Here is a 15,889-nt window from a genome sequence, read left to right on the forward strand (position 1 = left end):
GTCAGTAAGCCTAACCTCCGACTCTGACTCCTCAATTTCCATGACTCTGACAAAATGGGCTTTGACTCCACGACTCCGACTCCACAGCCCTGGTGTTAATTGGTAGGTGCCTGTGTGCTTGGGTTACTCTGACCTGGAAATGGGTTGACAGTATGTGTAGCATAGTAACATTGCAAGGCCGAAAAAAGACAATTTTTCAGCCTATATTCTGTCATAATAAATCCCCACATCTATGTCCTTCTAAAGAACGTAATAACTGTAAGGGTACCGTCTCACAGTGGCACTTTGGTCGCTACGATGGCACGATCCGTGACGTTCCAGTTATATACATACGATCTCGCTGTGTCTGACACGCTACTGCGATCAGGGACCCCGCTAAGAATCGTACGTCGTAGCAGATCGTTTGAAACTTTCTTTCGTCGCTGGATCACCCGCTGTCATCGCCGGATCGGCATGTGTGACACCGATCCAGCGATGTGTTCGCTTGTAACCAGGGTAAACATCGGGTTACTAAGCGCAGGGTCGCGCTTAGTAACCCGATGTTTACCCTGGTTACCATTGTAAATGTAAAAAAAAAAAACCACTACATACTCACATTCCGGTGTCTGTCACGTCCCCCGCTGTCTGCTTCCCGCACTGACTGTGAACGCCGGCCGTAAAGTAAAAGCAGAGCACAGCGGTGATGTCACCGCTGTGCTGTGCTTTACGGCCGGCACTGACACAGTCTGCGGGAAGCAGACGGCGAGGGACGTGACGGACATCGGAATGTGAGTATGTAGTGTGTTTTTTTTTTTTTTTTACATTTACAATGGTAACCAGGGTAAACATCGGGTTACTAAGCGCGGCCCTGCGCCTAGTAACCCGATGTTTACCCTGGTTACCAGGGGACTTCGGCATCGTTGGTCGCTGGAGAGCTGTCTGTGTGACAGCTCTCCAGGGACCACACAATGACTTACCAACGATCACGGCCAGGTCGTATCGCTGGTCGTGATCGTTGGTAAATCGTTTAGTGTAACGGTACCCTAAGGTACAATATCGCTACGCTCCGGGAAGACATCCCTCTACTGAGGCACCCCTCTACTGAGTTCGCCCTCACCACCTCCTCAGGCAAGGAATTCCAGATTCTCACTGCCTTAACAGTATAGAATCCTCTTCTATGTTGGAAAAACCTTCTCTCCTCCAGACGCAGAAAATGCCCCCTTGTGACTGTCACCTTCCTTGGTATAAACAGTGTTAAAATGTGCTATAGGTTATCTTTAGGTCATATAGCCATTAGGAATTAAAGAAGACAAGGTAGACAGCAGTGTTAGCCTCTTAAGCCACCACATACAAAGACTAATGTCATCCAAACCCCCCACTATTGACGGGTTCAGCCAATAGTCTTATGTATGGGAGCCCGAGACAACCAATTATCGGGGAAATATTGATCTAGCATGTCTGATTTCGGACCAGGACTGTAGAGTTGGTATCCCAAACCGCTGACAACTTAATTTCCCTGACTCTACAACTCCACAGCACTGCCTCACTTCTGAGGATGTACATAAAGCTCAACACAGATTCATCTCCACTAAAAGCCCAGGTCGTTAGATCAGGAATAGAACATACATATAGTAACATAGTTAGTAAGGCCGAAAAAAGACATTTGTCCATCCAGTTCAGCCTATATTCCTAAATTTCATCATAATAAATCCCCAGATCTTCTACAGAACCTAATAATTGTATGATACAATATTGTTCTGCTCCAGGAAGACATCCAGGCCTCTCTTGAACCCCTCGACTGAGTTCACCATCACCACCTCCTCAGGCAAGCAATTCCACATTCTCACTGCCCTAACAGTAAAGAATCCTCTTCTATGTTGGTGGAAAAACCTTCTCTCCTCCAGACGCAAAGAATGCCCCCTTGTGCCCGTCACCTTCCTTGGTATAAAGAGATCCTCAGCGAGATATTTGTATTGTCCCCTTATATACTTATACATGGTTATTAGATCGCCCCTCAGTCGTCTTTTTTCTAGACTAAATAATCCTAATTTCGCTAATCTATCTGGGTATTGTAGTTCTCCCATCCCCTTTATTAACTTTGTTGCCCTCCTTTGTACTCTCTCTAGTTCCATTATATCCTTCCTGAGCACCGGTGCCCAAAACTGGACACAGTACTCCATGTGCGGTCTAACTAGGGATTTGTACAGAGGCAGTATAATGCTCTCATCATGTGTATCCAGACCTCTTTTAATGCACCCCATGATCCTGTTTGCCTTGGCAGCTGCTGCCTGGCACTGGCTGCTCCAGGTAAGTTTATCATTAACTAGGATCCCCAAGTCCTTCTCCCTGTCAGATTTACCCAGTGGTTTCCCGTTCAGTGTGTAATGGTGATATTGATTCCTTCTTCCCATGTGTATAACCTTACATTTATCATTGTTAAACCTCATCTGCCACCTTTCAGCCCAAGTTTCCAACTTATCCAGATCCATCTGTAGCAGAATACTATCTTCTCTTGTATTAACTGCTTTACATAGTTTTGTATCATCTGCAAATATCAATATTTTACTGTGTAAACCTTCTACCAGATCATTAATGAATATGTTGAAGAGAACAGGTCCCAATACCGACCCCTGCGGTACCCCACTGGTCACAGCGACCCAGTTAGAGACTATACCATTTATAACCACCCTCTGCTTTCTATCACTAAGCCAGTTACTAACGCATTTACACACATTTTCCCCCAGACCAAGCATTCTCATTTTGTGTACCAACCTCTTGTGCGGCACGGTATCAAACGCTTTGGAAAAATCGAGATATACCACGTCCAATGACTCACCGTGGTCTAGCCTATAGCTTACCTCTTCATAAAAACTGATTAGATTGGTTTGACATGAGCGATTTCTCATAAACCCATGCTGATATGGAGTTAAACAGTTATTCTCATTGAGATAATCCAGAATAACATCCTTCAGAAACCCTTCAAATATTTTACCAACAGTAGAGGTTAGACTTACTGGCCTATAATTTCCAGGTTCACTTTTAGAGCCCTTTTTGAATATTGGCACCACATTTGCTATGCGCCAGTCCTGCGGAACAGACCCCGTCGCTATAGAGTCCCTAAAAATAAGAAATAATGGTTTATCTATTACATTACTTAGTTCTCTTAGTACTCGTGGGTGTATGCCATCCGGACCCGGAGATTTATCTATTTTAATCTTATTTAGCCGGTTTCGCACCTCTTCTTGGGTTAGATTGGTGACCCTTAATATAGGGTTTTCATTGTTTCTTGGGATTTCACCTAGCATTTCATTTTCCACCGTGAATACCGTGGAGAAGAAGGTGTTTAATATGTTAGCCTTTTCCTCATCATCTACAACCATTCTTTCCTCACTATTTTTTAAGGGGCCTACATTTTCAGTTTTTACTCTTTTACTATTGATATAGTTGAAGAACAGTTTGGGATTAGTTTTACTCTCCTTAGCAATGTGCTTCTCTGTTTCCTTTTTTGCAGCTTTAAAGGGAACCTGTCACCTGAATTTGGCGGGACCGGTTTTGGGTCATATGGGCGGGGTTTTCGGGTGTTTGATTCACCCTTTCCTTACCCGCTGGCCGCAATATTGGATTGAAGTTCATGCTGTGTCCTCCGGAGTACACGCCAGCGCAAGGCAAGATTGCCTTGCGCAGGTGTGTACTATGGAGGACAGAGAATGAACTTCAATCCAATATTGCGGCCAGCATGCAGCCAGCGGGTAAGGAAAGGGTGAATCAAACACCCGAAAACCCCGCCCATATGACCCAAAACCGGTCCCGCCAAATTCAGGTGACAGGTTCCCTTTAATTAGTTTTTTAGATAAAGTATTTTTCTCCCTATAGTTTTTTAGAGCTTCAATGGTGCCATCCTGCTTTAGTAGTGCAAATACTTTCTTTTTACTATTAATTGGCTGTCTTACTTCTTTGTTTAGCCACATTGGGTTTTTCCTATTTCTAGTCCTTTTATTCCCACAAGGTATAAACCGCTTACAGTGCCTATTTAGGATGTTCTTAAACATTTTCCATTTATTATCTGTATTCCTATTTCTGAGGATATTGTCCCAGTCTACCAGATTAAGGGCATCTCTAAGCTGGTCAAACTTTGCCTTCCTAAAGTTCAGTGTTTTTGTGACTCCCTGACAAGTCCCCCTAGCGAAAGACAGGTGAAACTGTACAATATTGTGGTCGCTATTTCCTAGATGCCCGACCACCTGCAGATTTGTTTTTCTGTCAGGTCTATTAGATAGTATTAGGTCTAAAAGTGCTGCTCCTCTGTTTGGATTCTGCACCAATTGTGAAAGATAATTTTTCTTGGTTATTAGCAGAAACCTGTTGCCTTTATGGGTTTCACAGGTTTCTGTTTCCCAGTTAATATCCGGGTAAAGTCCCCCATAACCAGGACCTCATTATGGGTTGCAGCTTCATCTATCTGCTTTAGAAGTAGACTTTCCATGATTTCTGTTATATTAGGCGGTTTGTAACAGACCCCAATGAGAATTTTGTTACCATTTTTCCCTCCATGAATTTCGACCCATATGGACTCGACATCCTCATTACCTTCGCTAATATCCTCCCTTAAAGTGGACTTTAGACAAGACTTTACATAGAGACAAACCCCTCCTCCTCTCCGATTTTTACGATCCTTTCTAAACAGACTGTAACCCTGTAAGTTAACTGCCCAGTCATAGCTTTCATCTAACCATGTCTCGGTTATTCCCACTATGTCAAAGTTACCTGTAGATATTTCTGCTTCTAGTTCTTCCATCTTGTTTGTCAGGCTTCTGGCATTTGCGAGCATGCAGTTTAGAGGATTTTGTTTTGTTCCAATCTCCTCGCTGTGGATTGTTTTAGAAATGTTCTTACCTCCCTTCTGAGTATGTTTTCCTGGGTCTTCTTTGTTCGAGTCTAATGTTTTTCTTCCCGTCCCCTCTTCTTCTAGTTTAACGCCCTCCTGATGAGTGTAGCGAGTCTTCTGGCGAATATCACAACTTTCCCAAATTATTATAAAAACATTTAGAGCCCCTCCTGTACTGAGCTATTGAACCCAATTTATTATATATTTTTGGAGTCTTGAGTTGGTCCATTTTATTCAGACTACACAGCCCTGCTTCAAACTACTGATTATCGCCTGGAGATAAACCGTCGCCAGACATGTCTGCTGACTGTTCTGTCCTAGAGAGCACAGGAGCCCTTGGCACAATGAGCACTCTTGTGAAGTGATTGGCAAAACCATTGTTCGGCCGACAGCCTAAGCACCTCTGTCTCTCCAGTATTATATCAGAATATTCAATGAGAGCACACAATTTTCTATGAAAATAACAAAATTGTGGCCATTTAAATGTACTATAGAGATTACTTCCCTAGACAAAAGTGGTGTGATTTGCTAATTAAAGCGTTTTTTTCCTGAAATTTTGCATGCTGAATTGAACACACAATGTAATAGAGGCTACAGAGTGGAATATAACTTTTTTTTCACTTTTCCATTATGTAGATATTAGTAATCAAAGTATTTGATGCCTAATTAGTTAACTTCAAGTCCAAGTGGATGTTATCAGAGTTTTCACTGTGGATGTGTACTTCTCCTAGTATGATGCTGGCTAATTATAAGCAGGAAACACGCCACCACCATAGCTTACAACAGACTTCTCAGTGTGTGAGATGCATAATTTCCGATAGCCTTGATCTCCTGGTCTGACGTCCTGCATTGATGTAATGACACTGCTTTGATCTCATTGCAGAGTGATTATAAGTTGATAGTGTTCTTATAAGTGTGATACATCCCTGGACAAGCATTGTTGGGGAGCTGACTACTAAAAGAGGAAGAGGCCTGATGGAAGGTTTTGTAATGTGACATAGCTAAACTCAGCTGCACTGCCCCTCCACCTATAAGGACTAGTGATGAGTGAACACCTTATCCAAGCACGCTCGTGTGCAAATAGGTGTATCTTCAGCGTGCTTTAATACTGTATTTCAGTTGTCATGACTGCATGTGTTGCTGCTGTCACGTTCGCTCATCACTAATAAGGAGGAACTTATCTGAGAGATGTTAATCATCTGTGCTTTTTAATAATGTAGGAGGTTAGACCAGAAGATGAAGCTTTCTGCCATATGATAAAATCTGCGTTAAGCTATTATGGCGCATTCATCTTTTCTTTGAGTTTTGCTGCATACTTATGATTGGTTAGCATTATACTGGGAGAAGAGGAACACACCCTTAGTGAAAACTCTGAAAAAACCCACTTGGACGTAAAAGCTTAACTCATAAGGTAACAAATACTTTGATTACTAATATTGCTGCAACAGAGAAGATAAATAAAAAAAAAAAAAAAAGTTTTCACTACTACATTGTGTATCCAGTTCAGCATGAAAATTTGGTGAAAGGTCCACGTGAATGTAATTTTTTATTTTTTTTTCTTCTCTACTTTGTGGGGAAACTTTTTGTACACTATTTGGACACCCCCTTTTTAAATACTTTACTTCCCAGTATAAAAGAAAAAACAGATACCATATGTACCAGCTTTTCCAGTGATGACCACACCCTTGCTCGTGTGCTTTTGTTATGCCATGTGAGCCCTTCGGCCAATCAGTGGTCGCTAATATAGTTCTTATTCTTGCCTTGGCTTTTTGAGTTTTGTCAGAAGGAAGTGTGAGTGAAGTAGCCCAATAGCCACTGATTGGCTGCAGTGGTCTTGTGGTATAACAATGTCACGTGAGCAGTGGAATATCAGATGACGATATTTTTGGAATAGTGCCAGTGCGGAAGATAAGTATCTTTTTTTTTTATTTCTTTTTTTTTTTTTATCATTTACAAGGGTAATACGAAATTTAAGAGTGTTGTCCAGGTAGGGGTAGAGGACAACCCTTTGAAGGGAACCTGTCAGCAGGATTGTGCACAGTAACCTACACACAGTGTCAGGTCGGCGCCGTTATACTGATTACAATGATACATTGGTTGGTGAAATCCGTCTTATGGTTGTTCTTTAACCCCTTCATGACCTTGGGATTTTCCGTTTTTCCGTGTTCATTTTTCGCTCCCCTCCTTCCCAGAGCCATAACTTTTTTATTTGTCCGTCAATTTGGCCATGTGAGGGCTTATTTTTTGCGGAACGAGTTGTACTTTTGAACGACATCATATGTTTTACCATGTCGTGTACTAGAAAACAGGAAAAAAATTCCAAGTGCGGTGAAATTGCAAAAAAAGTGCAATCCCACACTTGTTTTTTGTTTGGCTTTTTTGCTAGGTTCACTAAATGCTAAAACTGACCTGCCATTATGATTCTCCAGGTCATTACGAGTTCATAGACACCTAACATGACTAGGTTATTTTTCACCTAAGTGGTGAAAAAAAATTCCAAACTTTGCAAAATAAAATGAATGCGCCATTTTCCGATACTCGTAGCGTGTCCATTTTTCGTGATCTGGGGTCAGGTGAGGGCTTAATTTTTGCGTGCCGAGCTGGCATTTTTAATGATAGCATTTTGGTGCAGATACGTTCTTTTGATCGCCCGTTATTGCATTTTAATGCAATGTCGCGGCGACAAAAAAAAACGTAATTCTGGCGTTTCGAATTTTTTTCTCGCTACGCCATTTAGCGATCAGGTTAATGCTTTTTTTATTGATAGAACGGCCGATTCTGAACGCGGCGATACCAAATATGTTTATGTTTGATTTTTTTTTTTATTGATTTATTTTGATTGGGGCGAAAGGGGGGTGATTTAAACTTTTATAATGTTTTTTATTTTTTTCACATTTTTTTAAACTTTTTTTTAACTTTTGCAATGCTTCAATAGCCTTCATGGGAGGCTAGAAGCAGGCACAGCACGATCGCCTCTGCTACATAGCAGCGATCTGCTGTTCGCTGCTATGTAGTAGAAAATCAGGTGTGCTGTGAGCGTCGACCACAGGGTGGCGCTCACAGCTACCGGCGATCAGTAACCATAGAGGTCTCAAGGACCTCTATGGTTACAATGGGGAAGCATCGCCGACCTTTGATCATGTGACGGGGGTCGGCGATGCGCTCATATCCGGCCGCCCGGCCGGATGCGGTAGTTAAATGCCGCTGTCTGCGTTTGACAGCGGCATTTAACTAGTTAATGGCGGCGGGTGAATTGCGATTTCACCCGCCGCTATTGCGGGCACATGTCAGCTGTTCAAAACAGCTGACATGTCCCTTGCTTTGATGCGGGCTCACCGCGGAGCCCTGCATTAAAGCAGGGGAGCTGACCTCTGACGTACTATCCCGTCCGAGGTCAGTAAGGGGTTAAACTTTATCTTCAGTTTGTAGTTAATGATATTCTCATGCGCTAAGGCGGATCTGGAGGGGGGTCTTCATGTGGTGCTCTGACTAGGTATTCATAATGCAGACTGCTGACAGGTCACTGACCCCTCACTGACCTGCCCCCTAGTTTACATAATGGATATCTAACATACTGAAGAAAGAGACAAAAAACGCTTCTGCATGTTTAGTGTGTCAATAATACATTTTCTTGATGTTATTGAGCTAGGGCAAAAAAATCTATTTAAAAATGGCGCCCGCCGCGCCTGAGCAGTAGCAGCTATCAGTCTATTGCTGTGATCCGATATCTGCTACTGCGCATGCGCCGACGGCGCCATCTTACTGGAGAAGAAAAAAAATCCTCCTCCAAGATGGCGCCACCTGCGCAGTAGCAGCCATTGGTTTCTATAGCTGGGATCCGATAGCTGCTACTGTTTAAGCGTGGGCTGCGCCATATTGGAGGAGAAATTTGTTTTTTTCTTCTCCAGTAAGATTGTGCTGTCGGTGCATGCGCAGTAGCAGCTATCGGATCACCGCTAGACACCGAATAGCTGCTAATGCGCAGGTGCGGCGGGCACCATTTTCAATTTTTTTTCTCCCCTGTTGAATAACATCAAGAAAATGTATTATTGGCACACTAAGACAAAAAATGCTTTTGCAAGCTTTCTTCAGTATGTTAGTTATTCATTATGCAAACTAGGGGGCAGGTCATTGAGGGATCAGTAAGGTCAAAACATCCAACAACGCGGAGACACCATCACGTGTTTCTCAACGCTATTCCTACTCCACACTGATGAGGGGCAAATACCCCGAAACAGCTGTCTGTGGATGGATACCATGTTTTGGCATAGGTGGTTTTCCTTTCTTGGATGCTGCCCTTCCCGTGGTTGTTCCTTTCCGGTGAAAGACCTGGCTATTCATTGCTTGCGTTGAGAAACACGTGATGGTGTCTCCGCGGCTTTTCTACATGCAATTGAGGGATCAGTGACCTGTCCGCATTATGAATATCTAATCAGCGCACCAACATGAAGACCCCATACAGGCCGCCCTAGAGCACCAGAATCTCATAAACTACAAACTGAAAATAAGGATTAAAGAACAACCATAAGACGGATTTCATCAACCAAAGTATCATTTTAACCCCTTCACGACATACACCGCACTAGTATTGCACATGACGTGTCACCTCCTTTCATGTGGGATCCGGCGCTGAGCCCACATCTTTTCCTGTACGTGTCAGCTGTTTTGAACAGTTGACAGGTGCCCGCAACAGCCGGGATCACGATTCCACCCTCGGCTATTAACTCAATAAATGCCACTGTCAAACTCTGACAGCGGCATTTAACATGCACTTCCGGTAATTGCACCAGAAATCCCCCCCATCGGTGACCCCTGTCACGTGATCGCGGGTCACCGAAGGGTTGGCATGACAACCAGGAGCTCAAGATGTATAGCACACTGGCTCACGAATCCCCGACACAGCTGACTGTCTCCAGCTATCTTGTCCGGTAACGGGAGACGAGATAATCGGAGCAGGGGTGGCAGTGGACAAACTGGCTGCAGCCACGCTAGCACTCTGAACAGCGACTGCAGTAACATCCACAGCCGAGGTTATGCGCTCAAGAGCTGCCAACCTACCCTCCAGCTGCTGGATGTACCGTTGTAATCGCTGTTCATCCGCCATTACTAGCCAGACCCTGATGCTAATGTAATGTTAGGACTGGCGGAACGCACCAACTAATAATAGAGAATATGAGGTGCGTTCGCAGTCCGGGGTCCACCGTTCAGAGATGACACCTGCTGGTGAATAATGGTGGATGGACGCTTGCTCACACGTGGGTTAGACCTCACCCAGTGTGAAAGGAAGTGAATTTTGTTGCTTCACAGTCGCCAAAAATATGCTGCTGCAAGGTGCAGCTGAAAGACACTAGTGTGATCCCTATGAATCACCCCCACTAAACTGGTGATTGGACTCACGCCTGAGGACGCCCCGAGTCAGATGCTGAGTCCAAGCGGGAATTCCCACCCTACACTGACCGGTTGTCAGGAAAGAGCAAAGATTGTGCACAGTGCCGCACTGGCGGGCACTGCGAAGAGACACTGTAACGTGTGCTGAGTGTGCAGGTAGCACTGTCGGGCGCTAGGTAGCTTCCATCATTCGCGAGCAGTCATCAACACAAGGAATGGGAATGATTAAGGCGCTTTCATCCATCGACAGACATTCATCTAAACACACGCTGACAAGTTTACACTACCGCATGGCCGAGTGGCCATGCGAACCTTTTACAGCAGTAGCAGACTAGGACCTTCCAGATGGTCCAATAGGAACCGCAACAGGACCTGAACATGTGATCTCCGACCCCCAATGGGAGGTCGTCCTGTGGGCATGCTCAGTATGAGAAAAGGGGCACTTAGTCCCAGAAAGGCCTGCTTGCTGCTGATCAGTACTGGCTACAAAGGCAGAGCCTGGAAAGGCAGCAGTAACCAGTCGAACAATATCAGCTTGAGCCAGACGCTGGGACTGACCGCTGAGCAGGTTCCAATGCGGCTGGAGAAGAATGGGAGACCGCAGCGGACATAGTTTGACATTCCTGAATACTGCATAAAGCAAAGAAAGTCCTCCGCACAGCTGTTATGGTGGTTAGACTCTGTTGTTATAAACAAACCCCTTGCTCATAGGAACAGCCGAAAAAAATACCTTTAATAATGACAACGGGGTGCAGCTTTTAAAGAAACGCAATAATAGTCCATACGGAGATAGAAAAAAGTGCACTTACCCGTGTTCGATGGTCACAACTTTATTAGGACATGTTACAAAAATGCAGGGGAGGGTGTGAAAAAACGTGGACAACGGCCGTTTCGTGCCTCAGCACTTCAAGGACTTGTTGAAGTGCTGAGGCACGAAACGGCCGTTGTCCACATTTTTTCACACCCTCCCCTGCATTTTTGTAACATGTCCTAATAAAGTTGTGACCATCGAACTTTTTTCTATCTTCGTATGGACTATAGTTTGACATCCCCCCCTGTGCAGTAGCGGGAACTCGACACCTAACACTTTGATACTTCTTTTTGAAGAATCTATAAAAGATGCCATTGCGCTGTATCATATTGGATTTTTAATTGACCCATCAAACCTTCAACATTGAAGCAATAAACCAACTTGTCTTTCTGGGCAAAGTAAGGAACAAACTCCTTTTAACCATGTCTGAACCATGCAAAATGGTGTCTCTGCGGTGTTGGATGTTTTGATCTCCCCGAAGTCATTCATCCTTATGTTTATAGTCCTTTCACTAGGCACTACTCCTAATAGCCAATTTCCTACTCCACACTGATGAGGGGCAAATACCCCGAAACAGCTGTCTGTGGATGGATACCATGTTTTGGCATAGGTGCTTTTCCTTTATTGGATGCTGCCCTTCCCGTGGTTGTTCCTTCCCGGTGAAAGACCTGGCTATTCATTCCTTGCGTTGAGAAACACATGATGGTGTCTCCGCGGCTTTTCTACATGCATTTGCATATTTCCCTTAAGGGATGGGGGCAGTGTTCTGGATCACTGCGTTGAGAAACACGTGATGGTGTCTCCGCAGTGTTGGATGTTTTGATCTCCTCGAGGTCATTCATCCTTATGTTTATAGTCCTTTCACTAGGCACTGCTCCTAATAGCCAGTTTCCTACTCCACACTGATGAGGGGCAAATACCCCGAAACAGCTGTCTGTGAATGGATACCATGTTTTGGCATAGGTGGTTTTCCTTTATTGGATGCTGCCCTTCCCATGGTTGTTCCTTCCCGGTGAAAGACCTGGCTATTCATTCCTTGCGTTGAGAAAGACGTGATGGTGTCTCCGCGGCTTTTCTACATGAACCATGCAAAAGACACGCCTGGTAACATTAAATTCCTGTTTTTGGTGCCTTAATCCGAGTAAGTCAGCGGCATCTTTGGGAAGATTCAAGTGTCTTACTAAATCCTTTATCTCCTGGGGAAAAAATGTCTTGTATCAACTTCAAAGTCAGATCTTGATTCGTCATCTGGTTTAAGTATGATTCCACCTTCATCGGAGCTAGGTATCTCTTCCAAGGTAGCAGGGGCCTTGGGTACTGGTATATCTGTGCCATGGGGGATGGGAAAAATTGCTGAGTGAAGATTGGGATATGAAATGGAATGCTTCCATTTGGAATTATACTCTATCGCTTTGCATGAATAAAAGTAACAGTTACCACTATGGGTCTTTTGCTCTCACCATACCATAGGAATCCCATAAGGGAAAGCTTTTTTTCTTATCCTTGAACCAATTTCGGAGGTCCTCAGCACACCATTTGCACACTTTACGAGGCGCCCAAACTATTCAGCTGTTAATTCAACACAAATGAAACAGAAACGATCAGGTGAATTAATACATTTTCACAAAGCCATAACGCTTTGGGGAAACCCTGTTTATGAATGAAATTTCAATGCAAATTTCTTGGAAACATAAGGACCCTTCATTATGTCGCTCCTAGCCTTTATCAGTGGAGGCCTGCTGCATCCTGCTAAGTGTGCATTTGTCATCAGACAGGGTTATGGGAAGGTCGTATCTCATTGTATGTATTTTTTCAGAGTTTTTTCTATGTTAGCTGTTTTTTTATATTAGTGGTAGGATTCGCAATATTATGAGGACCCTTGACGTTGGGTTGCGGGCTTACTTTATTTTGGCCAAAATATTAAACCAATACCTCATATAGTGTGTGTTTATCATATGCATACATTTTTTTGCACTATATCATATCCTTTTTTGCAGGATGTGGCAAGGCCTCTTTATGTTGGTTAGGTTTTTCTGGGGCGTCTGTCACTGTGTGCTGCATATTATAGTGCTGGGCAGCCCGCCTGTTAAAACAAGGGGCGTCGTTAATAGGTTGCATACCAGACACTGTGCACCACACTTATCAGTGTGACTGGCGTCCTATGTGAGTTATATCAATGTGCATTTTTTCTACTAGGCATCCAACCCCTGCAATGTTTGGAGGGTGGGGATGGTTGTTTTTATCAAGTAGTTTGCACCTGTGCTGCTCCTAGCCTTTATCAGTGGAGGACTGCTGCATCCTGCTAAGTGTGCATTTGTCATCAGACAGGGTTTTGGGAAGGCCGTATCTCCTTGTATGTATTTTTTCTGAGTTTTTTTCTATGTTAGCTGTTCTTGAATTATGTCGCTAACCACCTGACTGCCAACAGCCAATCGTACAGTTCCTATTGATGTTAATGGGAAAAGAAAATAAGCCGCCTGCCAATGATTCACACTAGAGTTTACAGAAGAACATGTAGTTTGGTGGCAAGTCCTGGATTTTTTTCAATATTTTTTTCATTATCAAAACACCAAAATACACGGAAAGTATATGAAAATTATCAAACAGCTTTTTAGTTGCAGACCTGTGTTATAACTGTGCTCAGGCTGGTGAAATTCCCATAATGGGTCTAAGTAAAAAAAAAGTTAAATATCTTTTTTTTTTAAAAAAAGAGAAAATAGTAATAAAATATACACTGCTCAAAAAAATAAAGGGAACACTAAAATCCCACATCCTAGATATCACTAAATGAAATATTCCAGTTGTAAATCTTTATTCATTACATAGTGGAATGTGTTGAGAAAAATAAAACTTAAAAATTATCAACGTAAATCACAACTAATATCCCACGGAGATCTGGATTTGGAATGATGCTCAAAATCAAAGTGGAAAATGAAGTTACAGGCTGATCCAACTTCAGTGGAAATGCCTCAAGACAAGGAAATGATGCTCAGTAGTGTGTGTGGCCTCCACATGCCTGTATGACCTCCCTACAATGCCTGGGCATGCTCCTGATGAGGCTGCGGATGGTCTCCTGAGGGATCTCCTTCCAGACCTGGACTAAAGCATCCACCAACTCCTGAACAGTCTGTGGTGCAATGTGACATTGGTAGATGGTGCGAGACATGATGTCCCAGATGTGTTCAATCGGATTCAGGTCTGGGGAATGGGCGGGCCAGTTCATAGCTTCAATGGCTTCATCTTGCAGGAACTGCTGACACACTCCAGCCACATGAGGTCTGGCATTGTCCTGCATTAGGAGGAAACCAGGGCCAACCGCACCAGCATATCACACAAGGGGTCTGAGGATCTCATCTCAGCACCTAATGGCAGTCAGGCTACCTCTTGCGAGCACATGGAGGGCTGTGCGGCCCTCCAAAGAAATGCCAGCCCAAACCATTACTGACCCACTGCCAAACCGGTCATGCTGAAGGATGTTGCAGGCAGCAGATCGCTCTCCACGGCATCTCCATACTCTGTCACGTCTGTCACATGAGCTCAGTGTGAACCTTTCATCTGTGGAGAGCACAGGGCGCCATTGGCGAATTTGCCAATCCTGCACAGTGTTGGGCTGTGAGCACAACCCCCATCTGTGGATGTCGGGCACTCAGACCATCCTCATGGAGTCAGTTTCTAACCATTTCTGCAGACACATGCACATTTGTGGCCTGCTGGAGATCATTTTCCAGGGCTCTGGCAGTGCTCCTGTTCCTCCTTGTACAAAGGCTGAGGTAGCAGTCCTGCTTCTGGGTTGTTGCCCTCCTATGGCCCCCTCCACATCTGGTGTACTGGCCTGTCTCCTGGTAGTGCCTCCAGCCTCTGGAGACTACGCTGACACACAGCAAGCCTTCTTGCCACAGCTCGCATTGATGTGCCACCCTAGATGAGCTGCACTACCTGAGCCACTTGTGTGGGATGTAGAGTTTCTCTCATGCTACCATGAGTGTGAAAGCACAACCAACATTCAAAAGTGACCAAAACATCAGCCAGAAAGCATTGGTACTGAGATGTGGTCTTTGGACCCCACCTACAGAACCACTCCTTTATTGAGTGTGTCTTGATAATTGCCAATAATTTCCATCTGTTGTCTATTCCATTTGCACAACAGCATGTGAAATTGATTGTCAAATAGTGTTGCTACCTGAGTGCACAGTTTGAATTCACAGAAGTTTGATTTACTTGGAGTTAGATTCTGTTGTTTAAGTGTTCCCTTTATTTTTTTGAGCAGTATATATATATATATATATATATATATATATATATATATATATATATATATATATATATATAGTTGAGCGAAACGGGTCGTTCATTTTCAAAAGTCGCCGACTTTTGGCAAAGTCGGCGTCTCATGAAACCGAGCCGATCCCAGCGTTGCATCGGCCATGCGGTACGCGACTTTCGCGCCAAAGTCGCGTTTCAATGATGCGAAAAGCGCCATTTTTCAGCCAATGAAGGTGAACGCAGAGTGTGGGCAGCGTGATGACATAGGTCCTGGTCCCCACCATCTTAGAGAAGGGCATTGCAGTGATTGGCTTGCTGTCTGCGGCGTCACAGGGGCTATAAAGGGGCGTTCCCGCCGACCGCCATCTCACTGCTGCTGATCTGAGCTTAGGGAGAGGTTGCTGCCGCTTCGTCAGAAGCAGGGAGAGCGCTAGGCAGGGTCCATTAACCACCAAACCGCTTGTGCTGTAGCGATTTCCACTGTCCAACACCACCTTCGGTGTGCAGGGACAGTGGAAGCTACATTTTTTTTTTTCTCTCAGCGCTGTAGCTCATTGGGCTGC

This window comes from Ranitomeya variabilis, chromosome 4 (assembly GCF_051348905.1).
Source record: "Ranitomeya variabilis isolate aRanVar5 chromosome 4, aRanVar5.hap1, whole genome shotgun sequence".
NCBI lineage: Eukaryota > Metazoa > Chordata > Amphibia > Anura > Dendrobatidae > Ranitomeya > Ranitomeya variabilis.